This window comes from Euprymna scolopes, chromosome 34, assembly GCF_053919585.1.
Source record: "Euprymna scolopes isolate OS-2025 chromosome 34, ASM5391958v1, whole genome shotgun sequence".
Taxonomy (NCBI): domain Eukaryota; kingdom Metazoa; phylum Mollusca; class Cephalopoda; order Sepiida; family Sepiolidae; genus Euprymna; species Euprymna scolopes.
In genome coordinates, this window is record NC_136515.1 from 32,066,039 (window position 1) to 32,087,623 (window position 21,585).

The window sequence follows — 21,585 nt, forward strand, 5'->3', positions numbered from 1 at the left end:
GCATGCACGCTATTTTCAAGTAAGTTACGATTTTCTCTACACTCCCTCTTGATGTCATGATCACAATCAGGGCAACTGTCTTTGTTGAGTACTTCTTCAAAGATGGACGACACAGGCTTCACTGCGGTCCAAGTTTCAATAGACATTAATAGCTGGGAGGCTACTGGCATCAGAACCACTGTCCAGCAGATTTGAATTAAGATAGAGTAACTACACACAATTCTCAAAATCACTTTCCTCACCTGATGATAATTGCGTCTGTTTTACTGGTCAAAAGTGTTTAATGTGTTTAGGTACCCCATCAATTTTCATGGACAGCGGGCTGATCACTTCAGTAACACAACCAGTCATGTGCACCTGCCATGTAGGTTTTTAACCCAAATGATGTCTCCTTTTTTATACTTCCCTCTGGTCACCTCTGGTTCAGGCAGAGAGTTAGCCTCAACACCCTTTATTCAGATATCATCATGCATCAGCCAGTACAGTGGAGGGTGAAATGTCATCCTTCAGGGTGACGTTATGCTAGTAGACAGCCTCCAATATTGTACAATTCTTTCTGGCTGTGATGGTCTTAATGGTCCTATGACATCATTCTACAAATCTGTTTCCACTCGATGAGTAGGCACAGCGAAATCACAAATGCACATCCTAATTCTTTGCGAATTCACTAAAGGCCTTGCTCAAGGAAAACATTCTCCAACTGATGGATGACAATGGTCACATTTTGCAGTGGCTACCATATTGCAAATCTAGAGGGATCACAGTCGGTGATAGTAAATTCCCACCGTTGTGATGGATTATGTCCATTGTCAACTCTTCACGCTGAGTTTCCTTTATTCCAGCAAACAGGTGCCCGGTTTATCAATCAGCAGGTTTCACAGACTTTCACAACTGATTTAACAATTCCTTTAGACACTTGCAGATTAACAAACCTCCTGACGTATAAGGTCTGCTTCACATCCTGATGTCAACTTTGCAGATATCAGCTACCTGGTTCTCATCCAGTCATCTCCCTACCATTGCGCAACCATCAAGTACTGGTTCTTTTCCTTCCTTGAGCAGATCCATCCACCTACATGGCACTTTGGTGAGACTATCTGGACAGTTCTGATAGGACTTCACAAGTTTACGTCTATGGTCAATCCATATTTTTCTTTCGGCGATTGCACAGTTCCTGACCGTCACCTGACCAACTCACAATTACACAGAACTTTCCTGACAAGTGACCAAAAAACACCAATATTGCGGTTGGTGGGGGGGGGTATGTAGAGAATGGGAACGATTGATGAGATGGGTCAGAAAAAAGTGGAACACCGGTCCTCATCTGGTGTTATAAATACAGCGCTGGTCTCGGTCTCTGAAGACTGAAGTCCACTTTACACAATCCATACAGCAGTTTCCATCAACAGGATCTGCTTCTTGTACTCTGCTCGGTCTCTTCTAATATGTGACAGAGAGAAGGGTTTTTGATTCCATCATGCCAGTCGTTTGCTATTGCAGTTGCAACTGCCACCCTGAGTCATCTACACACAGGGAAGTAACTAAGTTTGCTGCAGAAAGAAAATACGCACTAGCGAGTCAATCCATCAGGGATTTCTGGAATTTGACTTCCTTGTTTCCATCGGAGGATGCCATCCTTATCCCAGACCTGCAAGTTAAGAACTCTTGCCCCGTTAGTCGAACTGGATCCTTGGAAACCAAACTATAGTGCAAAAAAAAACGTTGCATGCGCGATGCAGAAACTATGCTGATATGGCCCTTTTGATTCTATGGTCTTGAGATAGGATAGCGTCTATAATAGACTTTATAATAAGTGGTGCCACATTCAGCCAACCGTGTGAGACAGAAGTGCTGGATCCTAAAAATAACTTGTTGACATGTATTTGAAGATATGCATTTCGCAGATCCAGAAGTGACACATTGACTCCTTGTCACCAGCACTCTCTCAGTTTCTGCACACACACACTTCTGCATTCACAAAACCATTCAATTCACAGTAGTCAAGCACTGGGCATACCTTCTGCTTCTGCTCCTGCACAGCCACCATTAAGGGAATTAGAATCTTAGGTGGGCCAAATTTATCTTCAACATTATTGAAAACTATACAATAAAAATTAACAAAATTATAAAGATAAAGATATAACACAATCAGCCTTTATTTACACTTTTAACAAAATTAAAAAATGAAAGTTTCTATTCTATTTGAAATTTTTTTAAGAAATATGCTTATCTATCAGGTTGACAAGAAAGTTCTTGCCGTTTCTAACTTTTAAATTCAGATGAACATATCTTGGCCGAAACAAAAATTTCTTGATCAAAATAAGCACCATCAGAATGAACACACTTTTGCCAATGAAAAACAAGTGCCAATAATGTAAACATCTTGCATTCAAGTGGTAATGAAGTCACTGAAAGTGTTTTTGATGTTGCTTAGGTTTTTGAAGCATTTCTCCTGAAGAAAGTTGTCGAGATGCTTAAAAATGTTGTAGTCAGTATGTGAGAAGTTTGGAGAGTATGGCGGATTGTGATACTATAAAGTGGACCTGAGGTGGACGAGTCACTAAATGCTGAGAGGGGGGAGTAATAGACAAAGGAACAGGAAACATTAGGTAGGAAGTAACAAACAATGAATCTCTAGGTATTTTTAGATCGAGCTTTTTAGAGTTGACAGGACAATAGAAACCTACAGAGAAAACAGGGAAGGGCAGTTTCTGGTAGCCCGGGGGGGGGGGGTGCTCAGATACCAATGTAGAGAAGACAGTTAGTTGACAACTAGATGCCCGTCACGGCGGATGGGAGTTGGATAGTTTTAGAGTTGACTGTGAAACAGAAACAGAGACAAACGTAATATCGATAGAACGTGGAGAAAACACACACACAAGTCCAACAGTCAATTATATGTGAACATTGGCGTTTGTGCCTTTCCTTTCTTTGTTCCACGATTTATTATATTTCTACTTTTGTGAAACCACACGTGTTCCCATCGCCAGTCGCCAGCGAGAAAATGACGATCCGGCCATAAGAGAAATAGTCAAACGAAAAATCCACGATACACAGCATTGGGTTAAAATAGAATTTTTTATACCCCAGCATTGCAGTTCTGTAGCACCTTGAAATACATGCAGTTGAATTTCACACTTTAGGAATTACCATAATAAATCTTTTTTCATTATCAAATTTGAATGGTCAGAAACTAAGAAGATAAATATTACTTTTTGCAAATTTAATTTCTTTGATTACATTGCCTTTGATCAAGAATGTGCTACTGTTACAACATCATTTGTGTTTTATACTGTCTGTAAATCTCTTAATGTTGCAGTTGGGTATTGCAGATTCTGCTCATTGTTTTTATTATCAGATTGTAATAATTATTTCGCATCTTTCTTCTAGAGCAGTAAATTAAGAATATCTTCTGAAACAAGGAAAAGAGAGGGAGGAGATACATCATACATGAAAAGTGTTCCTCAATGTTCTTTTGGATTACTAATGAAGAGTGCATGTCACCGTAATCTTAAGCCATCTTACACACCAATAACTGCATTAGAGCATGATGTACGAACTGTACTCAAATTAAGAGCTGGTATCACATTCACTGATGAAACTGTTGCTAACATTTGCAGGTATCACGAACTTCATTTGGGGCATTACTTTGAGAAAAAATATACAAAGTGCTGCAACATCATTTTGAAGCACAAAAAGAAGGTAGAGGGTGATTGTGCTATCGAGTTAGACATGGCTGAGATGCTAAAGCAGAAGGGCTATCATGTTGTTCCTGGCTGGAAGCTTTGCCGTCACTGTGAAGCAGCTGCTAAGAAGTTAGAAGATTCAAGTGGAACAGAAGAAAGTGACAATCAAGACCTTGAAAATAAGTCACAAATTGAGCAAAAGAGAGAGAAACTGAATGACAGTCTAATAATGTTTGATATATCCCCTATAAAGACTGGTAGAATGCAGAAGTGCACAAAAATCAATATTGTCAGAGAGAAATTAGAAAGAAACTATGAAATGCAAGTAGAGGCAGCTGCCAAAGTCCTTAACATCTCTAGCCCTGAATTAGGAAGCCTTATTAGCAGCCAAACGAATCAAACGGATTTAGTGGCAAAGGCAAAGGATGATGATCGTTTGTTGGATGCAATGAAGGCCAAACTTGAGAATAAAGAAATGAAAACCAGTGAGAGGATCCAGATGATGACTTTAGCTCCGGAAAGTTGGTCTCGAAAAGAGGTGTCTGAATATTTCAATGTCTCTGAATATTTATATAGTCCATGAAGCACGGCAACTGAAAAATGATCAAGGTATTCTTTCATTGCCACAGAAGAAGGGGAGAGGTCTCTCAAAAGAGGTTATCAATTCTGTCTTGGCTTTCTATGAGGATGATGAATTTTCATGGTTAATGCATAGAGGAAAAGATTTTGTGAGCATTGGTAATAAAGTTTATGTCCAGAAACGGCTGCTATTATGCAATCTTAAGGAGCTTTACAAAGAAAGGTATCCTGAACACAAAATAGGTCTTTCAAAGTTCTGTGAGTTCCGTCCAAAATGGCATGTCACCGTCTTGACATCAGGTTCTCATTCAGTTTGTGTTTGCACCCAGCATCAAAACAGCAAATTGCTTGTTGGCTGCTTTGTTTCAGCTGTCAAGACTCAGCTCAGAAGGAAAGCTGAAGAATCCAGAAATTAATGTACCAACTGAAAGTCCCAATTTTAATATCACTTACAAAGATTTGATGGCCTTGGTAGTTTGCGAGACCAATAGTCTTGAATGTATGGTCCACATTGTCCTAAATGCCCAGGCTTCCCTGCTCTAGAGAAGTATATCAGAGATAAATTTACTGAATTGGAAATTGACGGTGAGGTGTGATAGTCAGTGGGAGAGTGTGGATAGGGCAATGCTATGGACACAGATGGCTGATGTAGATGACTTCATAGAGATGTTGGTATACAGTGTTGATAATCTAACAACCCATTCCTTCACAACAAAGAGCCAAGCTCAGTATCTAAAAAAAAGAAAAAGAAATAACTGAGACTGAATGCATCATTCTCCTGGACTTAGCGGAAAATTATCACTACATGGTGCAAGTTGAGATCCAGGGATATCACTGGAACAAAGACCAGTGTACCATGCATCCAGTGGTAATTTATTACAAAGATAACAATGGGAAACTTTGACAGATCTCATTATGCATCATTTCAGATGACCTTGAGCATGACATCTGTTTTGTGCATGAACTGCAAAGGATAGTGATGTTGTACATCAAAGAGAAATTTCCCTGGATCAAGAGTGTAGAGTACTTCAGCGATGGCTGCGCTGGCCAATATAAAAACTTTAAAGCATTTCTTAACCTTTGCCATCACTCATCAGATTTTGGAATTGATGCAACTTGGGCATTTTTTACAACTAACCAATGGCAAATCACCCTGTGATGGAATTGGTGGGGTTGTCAAACGCAAAGTTCTCCGTGCCAGCTTGCAAAGGCCAATAAAAGACCAAATACTCACCTTTCATGCTGTTGCAGACTTTTGCAGATCATCGATCACTGGTATCATGTTTCTAAAGATCGACAAAGAAGACATGGTTTCAGTTCAAGAGAAACTTCAAATGAGATATAAACTGGGAGATACTGTGCCTGGTACAAGGAACTGTCACTATTTCAAACCTGTTAATGTAGACATTGGTTACCTCCCTTGCTTCAGTTACATGGTTACCTCCCTTGCTTGTGGTGATATAAATAGGAGTCGGCCATCTTGGTTTAGTCAGTTCGTTCGTACAGTTTAGACAGACTACAAGTGTCTCAACAAATGGTAGCAGAGATATCCCTCTGTGTGCGACAAAACGAAAAAAAAAAAAAAAAAAAAAAAAAAATTTTTTTTGTACAGCTTGTCTGTAGCACTAGACAGATCGGATATCGGATATGGCAACTTCGAACAAACAACCTCCATTGTTGGAGGGGGAGGATGTTTACGAGAACTGGAAACAAGACGTTGAAATGTGGTCATTGTTCACGGATCTTTCTGAGGAAAAAAAAGGGCCAGCAGTGTTTTTGACGCTACCACCGAATATTAGAGAATGTGTCCGTGAATTGCCAACAAGTGACATCGGCGGACGAGATGGCTTGAAGATCTTAATAAAGAAACTGGATGACATATATTTAAAGGATGAACACACGCGCGCTTACATGACTTTTAAGGAATTTTACACTTATAAAAGACCGTCAGGTACCAGTATAAATGACTTTCTTGTTCGTTATGAGTTTTTGTACCAAAGATTAAAAAAATTCTACATTATTCTACCAGAAGGAGTGCAAGCTTTTCTTGTTTTGAACGCGGTTAACATATCGGAAGAGAACGAAAAATTAGCGCGGACAATGTGTTCTGTTTTGACGTATCAAAACATGAAGGAATCGATAAAGAAAGTATTTGGTGACATTTATCGTGATGAAAATGTACCGGCAGTGAAATCAGAGCCCGAAATCGTCAACTATAATTATTCTAAACCGGGTAACAACAAAAGGCGTTTTCGTCGAGGACAATCTAATCCATGTGACCGAAGTGGAAACGTGTTGTTGTGTTACAAATGTCAGTCTCCGAACCATCTAATTAGAGAGTGTCCTAGAAATACGCCCAGGTTTACGGAAGCGACAGAACAAATACACATTACGTTGTTCATTCAAGAAAATATTTATTTGAACAGTACAAATGAAAAAATCTCAAATCTTGTAAAGGAAACATTTGGAATGGCAGTCTTGGATTCTGCTTGTACTCGCACACTGGCTGGCGAAGTGTGGCTTGATGTTTATTTAGATACTTTAAATGAAAGTGACCTGCAACTAGTGAAGTATACGAACTCAGACCGGAGTTTTTGTTTTGGTGATGGAGTGGCTGTCACAGCAATTAAAGTTGCTAAATTTCCGGTTACACTCGGAGGTATAAGAGTTTATATCGAAGCAGATATTGTGAAAAACGACTTGCCTCTTCTATTAAGTCACAAATCAATGAAGACAGCAGGAATAGTGCTAGATTTCCGGAAAGATATGTGCTGGATTTTTGATAAATGTATTGAACTAAAGACCACAACTTCAGGGCACTATTGTCTCCCCTTAACAAATAAGTTGTTGGATCATAGTGGTACTAAGAACATTGTATTACATGTTCAGAATTTTGGTCAGTGTTCTTTCACAGAAAAAAAAAAAAAAGCAGAAAAACTTCATCGACAGTTTGCTCATGCCTCGAAGGAAAAACTTGTTTCCTTGGTTAAAAAAAGTGGCAAATTCAATGACAAGGAATTTATAAAGGCGATTGAGGAGGTTTGTGAAAACTGTCAAATTTGCCTTAGATTTAAAAAAGCTCCACTGCGACCGGTTGTGGGATTGCCTCTTGGCAATAGATTTAATCACACAGTTTGCATGGATTTGAAAGAGTTCATCCACAATGAGGTGTGGATACTACATCTCATTGATGCCGCTACCAGGTATTCAGCGGCAACATTGATCAAAACAAAGAAGAAGGAGGAGATCATCAAAAACATCTTTATGATGTGGATTACCTATTTCGGATCTCCTGTTCGTTTTCTGAGTGATAATGGGGGTGAATTCAACAACGAACACTATAGACAGATGAATGAAAAACTCAACATAGAGACCTGTACTACTGCCGCAGAAAGTCCATTCAGCAACGGTACTGTAGAACGTCATAATTTGATAGTTGCTGAGGCAATGAAAAAAACAATTGACGATGAGAAGTGTGAACCTGAAATTGCCTTGGCATGGGCTATTTGTGCAAAAAATGCCCTCCTCAATTACTCTGGACACAGTCCAAATGAACTTGTATTCGGTTTCAATGTAAATACACCCTCAATTCTGACAGACCAGTTACCTGCTATGGAGTCCTCTACTACAAGTGACATGGTGAGAAAAAATTTAAATGCTCTCCATAGTGCAAGGAGAAACTTTTTGGAAGCTGAGTCCAGTGAGAGAATTAGGAGAGCTCTCAGGTCTAATGTCAGAACTTATGCTGATGAAGATTATGTTACCGGAGACCAAATCTATTATCGGAGGCAGGGTTTTAAAGGATGGCGTGGTCCAGCAAAAGTGTTAGGCAGAGAAGGCCAGTTTGTCTTAATCAGACATGGCGGAGCATTTTATAGGATGCATCCGTGCCAATTGATGAAAGTGAATAAAAACAACGAAAAAAGAACAAAAAAAGCTGAAATGCTGGGAAACACTACAGAAGGGAAGAATGAATACCTTTCAGTTGAGGAGTTGCAGAATCAAGTGGTAGAAAGTGAAGATATAGACAGAGAAGAAGTTGTTGATAGTTCTACCAGTTTAAGAGATAAGACTGAAAAACCTGGCCGAAATAAGACCATAACTTATAAAATAAATGGAAGTGAGGAGTGGAAGAAAGGAAAGGTTATGTCAGTACAGCCTAAATCAACTGGCAAATATAGTCATTGGATCAATATAGAACCTGAGGATGAAAACGAGGATCAAGTTTGTATCAACTGGAATCATATTGATCATTGGAGAGAAGTGCCCCAATATACTGAACAGGAAAATGTAGTCCTGCTCACCGCTGAACAAGAGCAGTCGAAAGCTGTAATGGATGCCAAGCATAAAGAAATAAAAAACATGAACACCTATGAAGTATTTGAATGTGTGCCATACACAGGTCAAAAAACAATATCCACAAGATGGGTGATTACTGAAAAATTCAAGGATAATCAGAAAACAATGAAAGCTCGCCTTGTAGCACGAGGCCATGAAGAAAATAGTAATCTGAAAACGGACTCCCCAACATGTAGCCGTGAAGCTATGCGAATGGTCATGCTAACCGCATCAATAAAGAATTGGATGCTGCAGACCATAGATTTTACCTCAGCCTTTTTGCAAGGTGGTATTTTAGAGAGAGATGTGTACCTGAGGCCACCATCTGATGTTTGTCCTAAATCTCAAGTGTGGAAATTAAAAAGATGCATCTATGGATTGAATGATGCTCCACGGGCATGGTACAAGAGAGTTACTCAGGCTTTGATTGAATTAAAAGGAGTAGCAAGTGCTTATGATAATGCATTGTTTTTGTGGCATGATATTAAAGGAAATTTGACTGGAATTCTTGCTATGCACGTGGATGATTTTGTTTTCTGTGGAAACACAGAGTTTGAAAGGGATGTGATTGCAACATTGAAAGAAAAATTTAAGGTGGGATCTCATGAAAGTGGAACATTCAAATATGTTGGACTGAATGTTAATCAACAGGAAAATGGGATCACTGTAGAACAAGATCTATATGTATCTTCCATATCTCCAATAGAAATAAGCAAAGGGAGGATACTGAGGAAAAATGATGAACTGAATGAAGAAGAAAAGCATGAGTTGAAGAGACTTGCAGGTCAGATGATGTGGGTTTCAACTCAAACACGCCCTGATATAGCTTTTGATGTGTGTAAAATGAGCAACACTGGAAAGCATCCCAAAGTAAAAGCCTTATTTGAGGCGAATAAAGCCTTATCAAAATTGAAATCCAAGAAGGGTTCTATAACATTTCCAAAATTGGGAAAGCCCTCAGATTTACACATTTTGTGTTATACTGATGCCTCTTATGCCAGTCTGGAAGATGGATCTTCACAGGGTGGTTTTGTTGTCTTTATTGGAGGAAGTACTGACAAAATGGCCCCCATGTGTTGGGCGTCAAAGAAATTGGACAGAGTGACAAAAAGCCCATTGGCCTCAGAGACTCTTGCTCTGAATGAGGGAGCTGATGCTGGTGTTTTGACTGCGGTTATGATACAAGAGGTATTTCAGTTATCTAAATTGCCAGACGTTCTCTGCAAGACAGATAATGCATCACTTGTGGAGACATTGAATTCCAACAATCTGGTAAGCGATCGACGATTGAGAATAGATGTAGCAAGGCTGAAGGAAATGAAGAGTAGAGGGGAGATACAGATAGAATGGATCAAGGGTTGTGATCAGGTCTCTGATTGTTTGACCAAGGCAGGAGCTTCGTCTGAGCTTCCAAGGGACTTGTTAAATCAGAAATAAATTATTCACTTGAGGACAGCAGCAATGTTAATGTAGACATTGGTTACCTCCCTTGCTTCAGTTACATGGTTACCTCCCTTGCTTGTGGTGATACAAATAGGAGTCGGCCATCTTGGTTTAGTCAGTTCGTTCGTACAGTTTAGACAGACTACAAGTGTCTCAACAAAACCAACTTCTCAGTTTACTATTCAGGGCAAGCAATTGAGTGCTGACACAACGATCTTTATCGACCATTCTTTCCTGGACATGCCTGCGCCGCTAGATAAAACTGGAGTTTCTCAAATGCAATGACTACATTACTTGCATTTTTGATGGTTAGCATTGATTGAGAGTGTCAACAGGGAAGAGAAAGATCTTACTTGCAAGTTCCTGCATCCACATGGACCATCACATCAATTCCACTGGCCAACTAATAGGGATCGAGGCTATATTCCACTGAGCAAGGCCGTTATGAGAATGCAGACCCCAAGTATTTCAGTGAATGGTAGAACATATTTCATCACTGAGGCGCAGAAAAATAAGACTCGGAACTATTTTGACAGATCAAGTCGATAGTTGGAGTTATAACAAATGTCTGTTTTATATTTATTTGACATATTTTCTTACGATAAACTAGATTATGCATCAAAGTCTTTTATTTTCGACTATTTTTTGTTCATTTTGACTGTGAAGTAGGAGTCCATATCCTTTTATATGATGTAATTCGACATTTTATCATGAAAATGGGCTCTAATGGGTCGATCCAAGTCCTTTTTCAGCTCTAGATATTGATCATGGCTTAAGATTAAATTGTTGCCAAATTCATCAAAAAATTCCTTAAATTTTTATAAAAATGCCAATTTTGAGGCTTTAGTGTCTGGAAATGTCAAATATGCCGAAAGGTTTTATTTGATTTTTCTAATTTCCAACCCAAAGTCACTTTCCAAAGGAGAAGTCTGGCATAGTTATGTTTTTTTCTCAACAAAATATTGTCCCCAACAAGCTCTAAAAAAGTGCTGCGACATCACCTAAAATGGTAAAAATAAGGTACTTCCTCTCATTTACCATCTTTTTAACCATGATTTTTGGATTCCTTGCTCTCAAAACCTTGTCTGTGTGAATTTTTAGCTCCAAAGCATTATTTTTTGCAACAAAAATGGAAATTTTGTAAAACGCTGGGTGTCGAAAATTCTACGTCATGACATAGCAAATTTTGATTTCCAGGCCGAAACCGACTGTGAAAAAAAATATGTTCCTCAAATCCAACTGGGCTGAAATTGCAGATTTCTCTTAGTTTTAACCCAAAGTTTGTATGGTGTAAATATGAAAATATCCAAGAGGAGGTGTGTCGGGGCTGGATGAATTGGGCTGGAATAACCGCACCACTTATCAAGGTCAAGAGGCCACTCGAGGATAAGGGTTAAAGGGTTCAGTAGAAATTGGACAATATAGCAATCGTTAGTAATAGAAATTCGGTAAATTTGTTAACTTATATATAACAGCTCATCAAAAACTTGTTTACATTAGACTTGAAGACAACCATATTGTAGTCAGCTGGAAAACAAGAAGACAAGACAAGGAAGACAATTCTATAGACGTGCAGTTCTAAGAAAGAAGCTTTGCTCATGGAATCTACGTTTAGGTTTAGGCACAGATAAAGAGTGAGGGAAATTAGTGATAGTGTTTTCTACTAGACGAATGTTTCTTATGAAAGTTTGGCGAGAGAGAACCATAGATTGGAGCTCAGCTGAGCACTTGCCATGAAAATAATGATAAATCAGAGACAAACTCGCAACATCTCTTCTGTGAGAAAGAGGTTGCAGGAAAGAGAAAAGGACATCTCCTACGAGGCTACGAGTCTATTTTGAACTCTATCAAGGCAGGATAAGTCCTTTCTAGCAGCTCCTGTCCAAATGTGGTAACAGTACTCCATCCTTGGACGTACCCCAGATATAGATAGAGAATTGCATCACCAGTGAGATATCTACTGGATCGATAGAAAGATCCCACCATTTTTCCAGCAGCCTTGGCAACGGATTTAATGTATGTATTTAAGATCAGGAGTAAAGGCCAGAAGCTTGTAAAAACATGAGGCCTGCCCAATACGAGAGCCATTCATTTCAATTGATGCCAGATGGGGATCAGAGTGTTGATGATGATGTAAAGATAAAAGCTTGGTTTTAGATGCATTAAAAGTAACAAGGCATCTCTTTCCCCATTGTACCACTTGCTCAAGATCAGAGGAAAGAGAATCAGATAGAACTTGGTTGTATACGGTTTTAGATGTGCTTCCCCAACTGTACTGAAACGCAAAACTTCAAGTGGTGTAATGTAAACAGACATCTTGCTGCTAAACTCCCTACATAGTACCCTGGAAACTTAGATCCTTGATAGTAGTCCCCTACTTCAAAGTGGCAATGCGCCTTGTTTGGTTAGAAAATGTAATAAAAATAAAACTGGTAAAACCATACAGGAAAACCATGTAAAAAAAGAAATTCATTGGACTTAAGGTGTCGGAGTCGGATAAAAAATTCCGGCCCGGTACAGATCCTCGGAGTGTGGTTTGGACTGGGACTCCAGCTGGACAAAAATTGGTCGAAAGTACAGACAAAGGTCGAATCATCGGTTGGAACTTGGATTCACTGAAGAGGCATGCGCAACTTACGTCTTTCCTTTGATCCTTTACCAGATGTCAGTACTTCCTCTGTCTGCACTTAAAGGTTTTGGAGCAACTCCTTTTCAAAGGGAAAAAGCTGTATATTCATAGACAAATCTGTACACAGAAACTTAGCGAGGGTGGCTTGGGAATGCCCCATGTGGAGTGTTATCAACACGCCGAAAGGTTGGCGTTCCTGAGTCGGACTCTACTTGAAGAACATACGTGGGTCCCTGTAGTCAAGGCTGCTTTTCCTCGGCTCGTACCTGACCTCACCGCTGAAGGTCGTCGTACACCGGGTGGGGAGTCGCTGTTCTTCACCGAATGCCGGGCCACCCTTAGGGTATTGCCAGGGTCCAGTGACCTTGCACGGCCTAGGAGGAGGCTATATCGGGATTTAGTGGTGGGGACCACAAAGGATCTGCTGGTTGAGCGGCTACACGTGTCGAGGGAGGAGGTTCTCTCTCAGTGGAATTGGGCACCGGCCAGAAGCTACTTAAATAATCAGAATTTTCTTTGACATAGAGCCTTGTCTGGAATGCACTGCCACTTTTTGGCGTGCTTGCAAAGAACTGCAACAGGGATGAATAGGTTCCCTTCTGCCCGCGCTGCTATGATGACAAAGATGAAACGAGAGATCACATTTTTTTCCTTTGCAGCAGAGTTCGGAGGCTCTGGGAGTAAGTCAGAGAAGTAACAGCTCGCATCAACCCCAAGTGGTTGGTGCCACTTGATTTGGCATACGTCATTGACAACATGGACCCGTAGTTTACTGGGGAGAAACGGCTGGTGTTTCTTGCGATCCTAGCAGTAGCTAGGTTAGTGACGTGGGTTACACGTCTTAACATGGTTACGGATTGGGGTCTGGGCGTTTACTTCAAGCATCAGCTTAAAGTAAAGATCAGATGTGATTGAAAAAGATTACATCAAATAGACTTTGATAGGATATGGGTGCACAACACTAGTTTGTGCATCCGACAAGGTGCTAGGTTTAGGTTTGTTTTCCCACCCTAGTGGTATTGGTCAGGCGGTGTTAAGGTTCTACAAAGCCCAGCCCCGAGCAAAGATATATTAGTTAGGATAGTTAGGCTTTTAACCACTGCGAGTGGAAAATACTTTATTAGGTGCTAGACTAGGGCAAGTATGAAAGTTGATCCTGTCCCAGATTTTATTTTTTCATCGCCGCTAGGAGAGCTTCCAAAGATGCCCAGTCCACCCTTTGTTTTGTCCCTGGTCTGTTGTCCGTATATGTATATTTATTTTGGAAGATGCCGTCCATTCCCTACGTTACCCATCCCCATCAAATTTGTTTTTGAAGTATCGCCCCTAAGTCCCCCACTCGCCACTAGGGAACAACCTGCTTGTTTTCGACTTTGAGTCGGAAAACAGTGGGCACTCCATACTTAGAATTAGGTTGGGAAGACTTCTTACTACTCCACCCTCATAGGCATTTTGTTTGTTTTCTTTTTCTTTCTTTTTGGGTGTATTCTAGTTTGCCCACCTCCCCATCATCTCATCCTATATATATTAAATAAAAAAAAAAGACTTTTTGTTTGTATATAATATTTTTGTTTTGTTATTTGTATATAATTGTTTTTGTATTTTTTAGAGTTTGTACATAAATCCAACACATATGCCAGGGACATTTTAAGTAGATAAACGCCATGGTATTATGGTGACAGCGTCTTAGTGTAGGAATCTTAATAAAGTCTTTGAAAGACCTAGCTTTAGTAAGCATGACCCTTAACCCCCACTTCCCCCTACTGGTCTTGTGGCTAAGTGAGTTGGACCCCAAATGAGGCTCTGGCAGTAGATAATGCCAGGGCCAAGCAGTAAATAAACAGATCAGCCTGGGAGCAGGTGGAGGTTCCCGAAGTGCGATTGACACTACCAGTCATGTCAACCGAATCCACCAGTCGAAGGATTCCCAGCAGCAGTTCAAACAGTCTTTATCAGGGTTAATAAGTTTTTCTACTACTAATGCGATCCACTACTGCTTGCCTCTTGAGACCCACCAGCAGCAAACTTCACTTCACTCCAACGGCTTCTGCTCACTCCTGCGGCTTCCAGTCTCCAGCGGCTTCCAACGCCGCCTGCACCTTGCTCCTCCGGCCTGCAACTTCTTCTGCACTTGGCTCCTCCTGTCTGCAACCTCGCCTGCACCTTGTTTCTCTAACCTGCAACCTCACCTGCACCTTGATCCCTACCAACTGTCCGTTCCTTGACACTGACCCTAAGTTCTCAGTGTCCATCTTTCGTCTGTTCCTAAACACTGGTCTTATGTTCTCAGTGTCGATAGTTCATCCGTTCCTTAACACTGGTCCTACGTTTTCAGTGTCACCCCTTCATCTGTTTCTTAACACTGACCCTACATTCTCAGTGTCCATCTTTCCTCTATTCCTAAGCACCGACCCTGCGTTCTCAGTGCCCGTCGCCCGTACCTAAACACTGACCCCACGTTTTCAGTGTCCACCAACCGTTCCAGATCACCCTGACGTCCAGCCCAGACCCAGCAAGCAACCTCAAACCACACTACGTCTAGAGTTCCCGTTCCAGACCTCCAGTCCTTAGCCTCTAGTGACATACGACTTTCCAGACAACCAGCATCCTGATCATATGATTTTTTTTGCTTCCTTTACAAATAAAAGACGAACCCATGTCTGTCATTCTTCTTTGCTTTTTTGCCGTTTATTTTTGCTTGTGTCTACCTTGTTAGTTGTTGGGTCGACTGTCCCTGGGCGGACAGTCCCACAACAAACCCTTCATATCAGACAATTGCTATTTATTTGGACATATTTATTTGGGGGGAGCTGGTCTCCCCCCCCCCTTAAGAAAACAACCTTGTGTCTCATTTGCTTTCCTGGGAAAGCAAATAAATACCTACTTCAACTTAACTCTATTATAAACACTGCTTCATTTTATGATGTGTTTCGTGCAAAACAAAATGTACCCTCTCCGAAAAATAGATAAAACTAGCTGATAAAATTTGGAAGCCGTCTGGAGAGTTAACCGCCTCAATATAATTCCAAAACTATATAGTGAGAAAACACGGAATATTTTGTATAATCATAATATTTTTATGCAGAGTAGGAAGTTCTTTTTTGGGGATTTTTTTTTTGTTTCAAATTAGCGTTTTTTTTAAAATTTCAGACGGCAAAAGTTGAAAATCTAGCGATTTTTTTTTTTTTTTGAGATTTCTAAAAATCAACTTTTTAATGGAAAGTCTTCATTTGATCACAAATACAATAACGTGTTGGTATATAACGCAACGGTGTAATCTTAAAAGCTTTTAGGCATGCAAGGGTTAGAGGCCATCTTTACAACCTAAACTGCATATGTGCATCAAATTCTGTATAAGCACCAGTAGGTGTATCAGAAGCGGTCATTAAAAATGCCGTATATGAACTTGAATAAATCAACTTATCTTTCGAAGATTATAACTACTTGAAAAATGTAATTCAAACCCTAATTTTTTTTTCAATAAAAGGAGCAAAGACCAAATTTAAAAAAAATAAATTTAATAGCAAATTATGTGATATGTTTTTTTAAATCGGTTTTCTTTAAAAAAGATTTAAAGAAAAATCAACAAAATTTTACTTCAATTATAAAAATATATATAAATTCCAAAAATCACTTACCTATAAAAAATTCTATTCAATATGTACTTCCATTGTTCAGAATTTATCCATATTTATACTTATATTCCATATCCTTTTTAAATAAAATACTTAAAAAATCTGAGTTCATGTTTTTTTTGGAATCCTTGTTTAAAAACAAGGATTCCAAAAAAAAACGTGAACTCAGATTTTTTTTACTGTTCAAATAAATGGAGACAAATCTGATTTTTTTGCGATCATCTTACGGTGACTTATAAATGCCATAATTAATATCTCTTTATTGCGTGCTGTTAACCAAAATTAGTATTTTGGGGCCTCCGTATATGATAAAAAGCACACATTCACTTATAAGTTTTTGCCGTTAAACAAAAAACCCAGTAGACTGATTTTTTTTTTTTAATTCTCTTAATGAAATATACGAGTTTTTAATTATTATATTTTATTTCTACTTTATCGAGTGAATCTTTTTTTTAAATATCTAAAAAAAAAAAGAAGAAAACATTGAATGAAACAGAAAAAATTGTCATCACCGTCCGATATTTACTTGACGATATAAGCATAACATGAGCTTTCATTTAAAATAAATAAATAAATCAAGGTGGTTTAGAAAAAAACTTGGACTTTACAGGTAAATTTTCAAAACCACTTCTTTTTTTATTGTTTTAAATTAGAATAATTTAGGATATTTTATTTATTGATCTTTTATCTTCAATTTGTGATATATAAAACTTTGGTGAGTAAATTAATTATTTAAATTTTAACAGACATTTCAAAATTGGGGGGGGGTTAATTAAAAAAAAACGTTTGTCTAAAATATTATATTTGGTTTATTGGAAAGAGCATAAAATTTCACATTGCCCTGAAAATATCGTAAAAATTGAACCAATAGAAAAATTTTGATAGATTTTTAAACTTTAAAATTTTTTTTAAAAATTTCCCTCGTAAAATTCAATTGATTTCATACATTAAAAAAAAAAATGTCTGGTTGAACGCGCACCGGCACTTTGTAGACACTGTTTTTTAAAAAATAAAAAATAATATTTCTATTTTTTAAACAACTTTAATAGTTTACTTTCCATACAGAAAATAAACAACCCACTTTAAAAAAGAGAAATTACGAGTTTTTTATATTTTATTCGTAGTTTTCTGTTAGGGGTGTCAAAAATTCCCAAAAGATTCTGATACATCTAAAACATCCGGATTATTATTATAATAATAAGCGGTCAAATGTTATCAAAATATGTTAGCAATTTTCTTGTTTTAGATCTCCCAGGAAAAAGTAAAGCATGTTTAGTGAATAAATTAATGAAAAAAATTAATATTAACTCACTCCTACAATAAATTTTCCAAACTTGCTGTAGTTAGGAAATGCGAAAGCTTTCCTCCAATCCGATGTTTTCGCCGTCGAGTGTGGACACCGGTTCAAGGTTGCGAGGTTGGCTTTTTTAAGGCCAAATTTCGCGAATTTGGCCTTTTTTTAAAAGCAGTTTGGCCTTGCTTCAAATTAGGCCTTTTTCTGATCATTGCGAACTTTTCAAGTGACACCGGTTGTTCGACCTTGACATTGCCGGTGGTTGTTTGTAGACATGTCAAATAGCAGACATGGTCGAATGTTCGCGAGCAAGATTTTAAAGAATATATTTACAAAACCTTTGAAAATTTAAAAGAAAAAAATAAATATATATTTCCAAAACATTTTCTGGCCGATGTACACGAGTGCGACCCTACTAGCGAAATACGCATCGGCCCCGATGTTGAACGTTGTTTGATTGAGGGAGACATCATTATTTTTACAAGGAACGAATTTTTGCGTGTGTTTTTTTGGATGGATATTTTTTTTCTTTTTTTGCCGGAGTTTATGTAATTATTAACAGGAAAATTGGTGAATTTTTTTTTTTAACTTTACTTTCCTTTTTTTTTTCTTTTTTTTTTTTTTTGCCGGATTTAACAAACAAACAAAATGAAAGCAAAGCAAAACAAAACAAAAATTTGGTGCTTACGCACTTATGTTACCGTTAGTGTTTTTTAATGGTTTAAGTGCCTCATTGCCTCCCCCAATGTTTGAATTGTTTTTTAAAAGAAAATTGGTGAAATTCAAAATTAGCACTTGTGGCGATAAACAAAAAGCTTTAGCGAATACGTACTGTAGCGTCTACCCGGGAATTTATTTTGTCAGGACATTTGAACATTTCACCGTTTCCGGAGAGCTCCAAAAAAAAGACAAAAAAAGGCTTGGCGCCAAATTCAAGAACTCTCTCGACCTCTTTTTTGCTCGGCACCCGAGAAGTTAAGACGCGTTACTGTCACGCTCCGTCGCTTGTGCGCAACAGCCGCAACATACTTGTGCTGATTTCCCATTGATGAAACAATACACAAAAAGAAAGAAAAACATTCTTATCTTTCCTTCAGCTCCTTACTCGACGCATTTCCTAAAAAAATTAATTTCCAATGTGACGTCAAAAAACATTGAACCGGTCAAGAAGAATTTCTTTTCTTTATTTTCGGACTAAAAAATAACACGAGTGAGAAATTCCAGGCAAATAAATTCACATCTATTACAAAGAGCTAAGTCTGATGATTTGTTTGTTTTTAATTGATTTTTCCAGATGTTTACTTTCGTATAAATGTTTTGAAAAATTAATCGTAAGTGAGATGCTCGTTGTTTTTGCCCAGCGAGCACCCCGCTTCACTGGTGACCCCTCTTCTTCGTCAGACTTTGGCAGAACACGCAAGGAAATGTGGATATTACCTGTAATCACACAAGGGAAAATTCTCAGCGACTACGCGCACACCGAAACGACGTACATGTCGACCTTAGCGGCGCATCGGTTTTTCTAGGCATAAAGGATCTCACAGAGATTTTCTGCGATCATCGTTCTCTTCAACGCGTTCCCCACGATGGACAGTGAGGCGCTTCCTTCAACGACGGCTACTCAGGCTATTTTGAGGATTCCTCCTTTTTGGACGCACGATCCAACATTATGGTTCGCACACGTAGAGGCCCAGTTCTACACGCAAAGGATTCTGGGCGATGTGACGAAATTCAACTACGTGGTGGCCGCATTAACGCATGAAGTAATGGCGGAGGTTCGCGACTTGATAATGGCACCCCCTGGATCGATCAGCTACGATTATTTCAAATCGGAATTGATTCGGAGGACAACCGATTCACCGCAGAAACGCCTTCATCAACTTCTCGTAGAAGAGGAACTCGGCGACCGAAAACCATCCCAATTACTGAGGCGGATGAAACAATTAATGAGCGAAAGCGTTCTACCGCCGGACATACTTAAACAACTTTTCGTTAATAGACTGCCATCGAGTATTCAAATGATACTCGCCTCTTCGAATGACTCCACAACCATCGAGGAGCTAGCGGAATTAGCCGACAAAATTATGGACGTGACCGTTTCCATAGCCCCAGTTCACACGCCCAACTCTAACGATGCCCCGCCTAACGTCGCAAACCCCTCCACGGATATACGTGAGGAACTAGAGCGACAGGCTCAAATGATTCACGATCTGAGTGAACAGTTACGTGACCTCCAGCTCAAACCAAAAATGCATAAGCACCCCACTGAGCGAGTCCGTCTCCGGTGATTTAGCAGCACTCAGAACAGCGGTGGGCTCTGCAAGTACCACGCGCGTTTCGGTGAAAGAGCTTACCGATGCCACCAGCCATGTTCATATACGAAGAAACGTCTCTCGGGAAAACGCCCAGGCCAGACAGTAGGAGCGGCAGACACTCCTGGCAAGAACAACATTCGTCGCACCCTGTACGTGACTGATAGAACCACTGGTATACGATTTCTCGTTGATACCGGAAGTCAGTATCATCCCTAAGAAGTTTGTGAAAGAGAAGCGTCCTCAATCAAATATATTTCTACACGCAGTGAACCACTCCTCCATTCCTACTTATGGAGAGACATCGATAACATTAAATCTTGGATTACAGCGCGCACTACGTTGGGTCTTCATCGTCGCAAAGCTACCCGTTCCGATTTTAGGGGCGGATTTTCTGCACCATTTCGGCATCCTTGTAGATGTCAAACGCGGCAAACTCATTGATAACAACACTGGACGTTCCGTGCAAGGCATATTTAGTGGGTCGACCGAGATCAGCCCAGTTATACGTAAAGACACCACGGATCCGTATACAGATTTGCTGCGAGGTTTCCCGGAATTAACGCGTCCTATATTTAACGGTGACAAAGTTAAACACGATGTCACTCATCATATCCAAACAAGGGGACCGCCTGTAAGCGCGCGCCCGCGCAGACTTAAACCCGATCGTTTAAGGGCAGCTAAACAAGAATTTCAGCACATGTTGGATTTAGGCATTATTCGACCCTCTAATAGCAACTGGTCATCGACACTCCACATGGTGCCAAAAAAATCAGCCGACGAATAGCGCCCTTGTGGGGATTACCGCGCACTTAACAGTCGCACTACTCAGGGCAATTACCCTATTCCGCATTTGCAAGACTTTTCTAACTCACTTCACGGAAAAACAGTGTTCTCCAAAATCGACCTTGTTCGCGCGTACACCCAGAGGATGTTTCTAAGACCGCGATCACAACTCCATTCGGCCTTTTCGAATTTTTGCGCATGCCCTTTGGATTACGTAATGCAGGGCAATCTTTTCAACGTTTTATCGACGCAGTTTTGCGAGGACTACCGTTCGTCTATGCATATATTGACGATCTCCTCGTGGCAAGTGCATCAGAACGTGAACACTTACAGCATCTGCAGCAGTTATTTCACAGATTGACAGATTATGGCGTTATTATTAACCCCCAAAAATGTGAGTTTGGAGTTTTCTCACTTTCGTTTCTCGGTCATTTAATCAACAAAGAAGGTATTCGTCCCCTTCCAGAGAAAGTACAATCTATAGTCGATTACCAAGCTCCCACTTCACTTCGTAAACTTCGAGAGTTCCTCGGTTTAATTAATTTCTATCGACGTTTCGTGCCCCATTGTGCTGAAATCGCTCAGCCATTAACCGACGTACTCAGAAATAAAAACAAAAAAAATGAGACGATTACATTAAGCGAAACGGAATTACGTTCCTTCAATAGGGTCAAGCAGGCAATAACAGAAGCGACAATGTTGGTTTTTCCCCGTCCAGATGCACCCCTAGCTTTATCCGTCGATGCATCCGACGTTGGCATTGGAGGTGTACTGCAACAATTAGTGGATAATACTTGGCAACCACTAGCTTTTTTCTCAAGGCGTCTTCAGCACGCTGAAACCAAATACAGCACCTTCAGCAGGGAACTTTTGGCCGCATACT

The 21,585-nt window shown here is 39.6% G+C and overlaps 1 protein-coding gene across 2 annotated transcripts in view; it reads right to left on the reverse strand.

Moving 5' to 3' along the window:
* The window catches only part of LOC145259163 (GTP-binding protein 8-like), a 244,887-nt gene that overhangs the window by 102,754 nt on the left and 120,548 nt on the right, over window positions 1–21,585 (reverse strand). Inside the window, exon 1 of one of the 2 annotated variants that reach the window (XM_080116891.1) lies at window positions 17,623–17,832. The exons of the other annotated variant lie outside the window; for it this stretch is intronic. The gene's annotated coding sequence lies outside the window, so the exon portion shown is untranslated. Of the gene's footprint in view, window positions 1–17,622; window positions 17,833–21,585 lie in introns of those variants that run through there. 2 annotated transcript variants of the gene reach the window in all.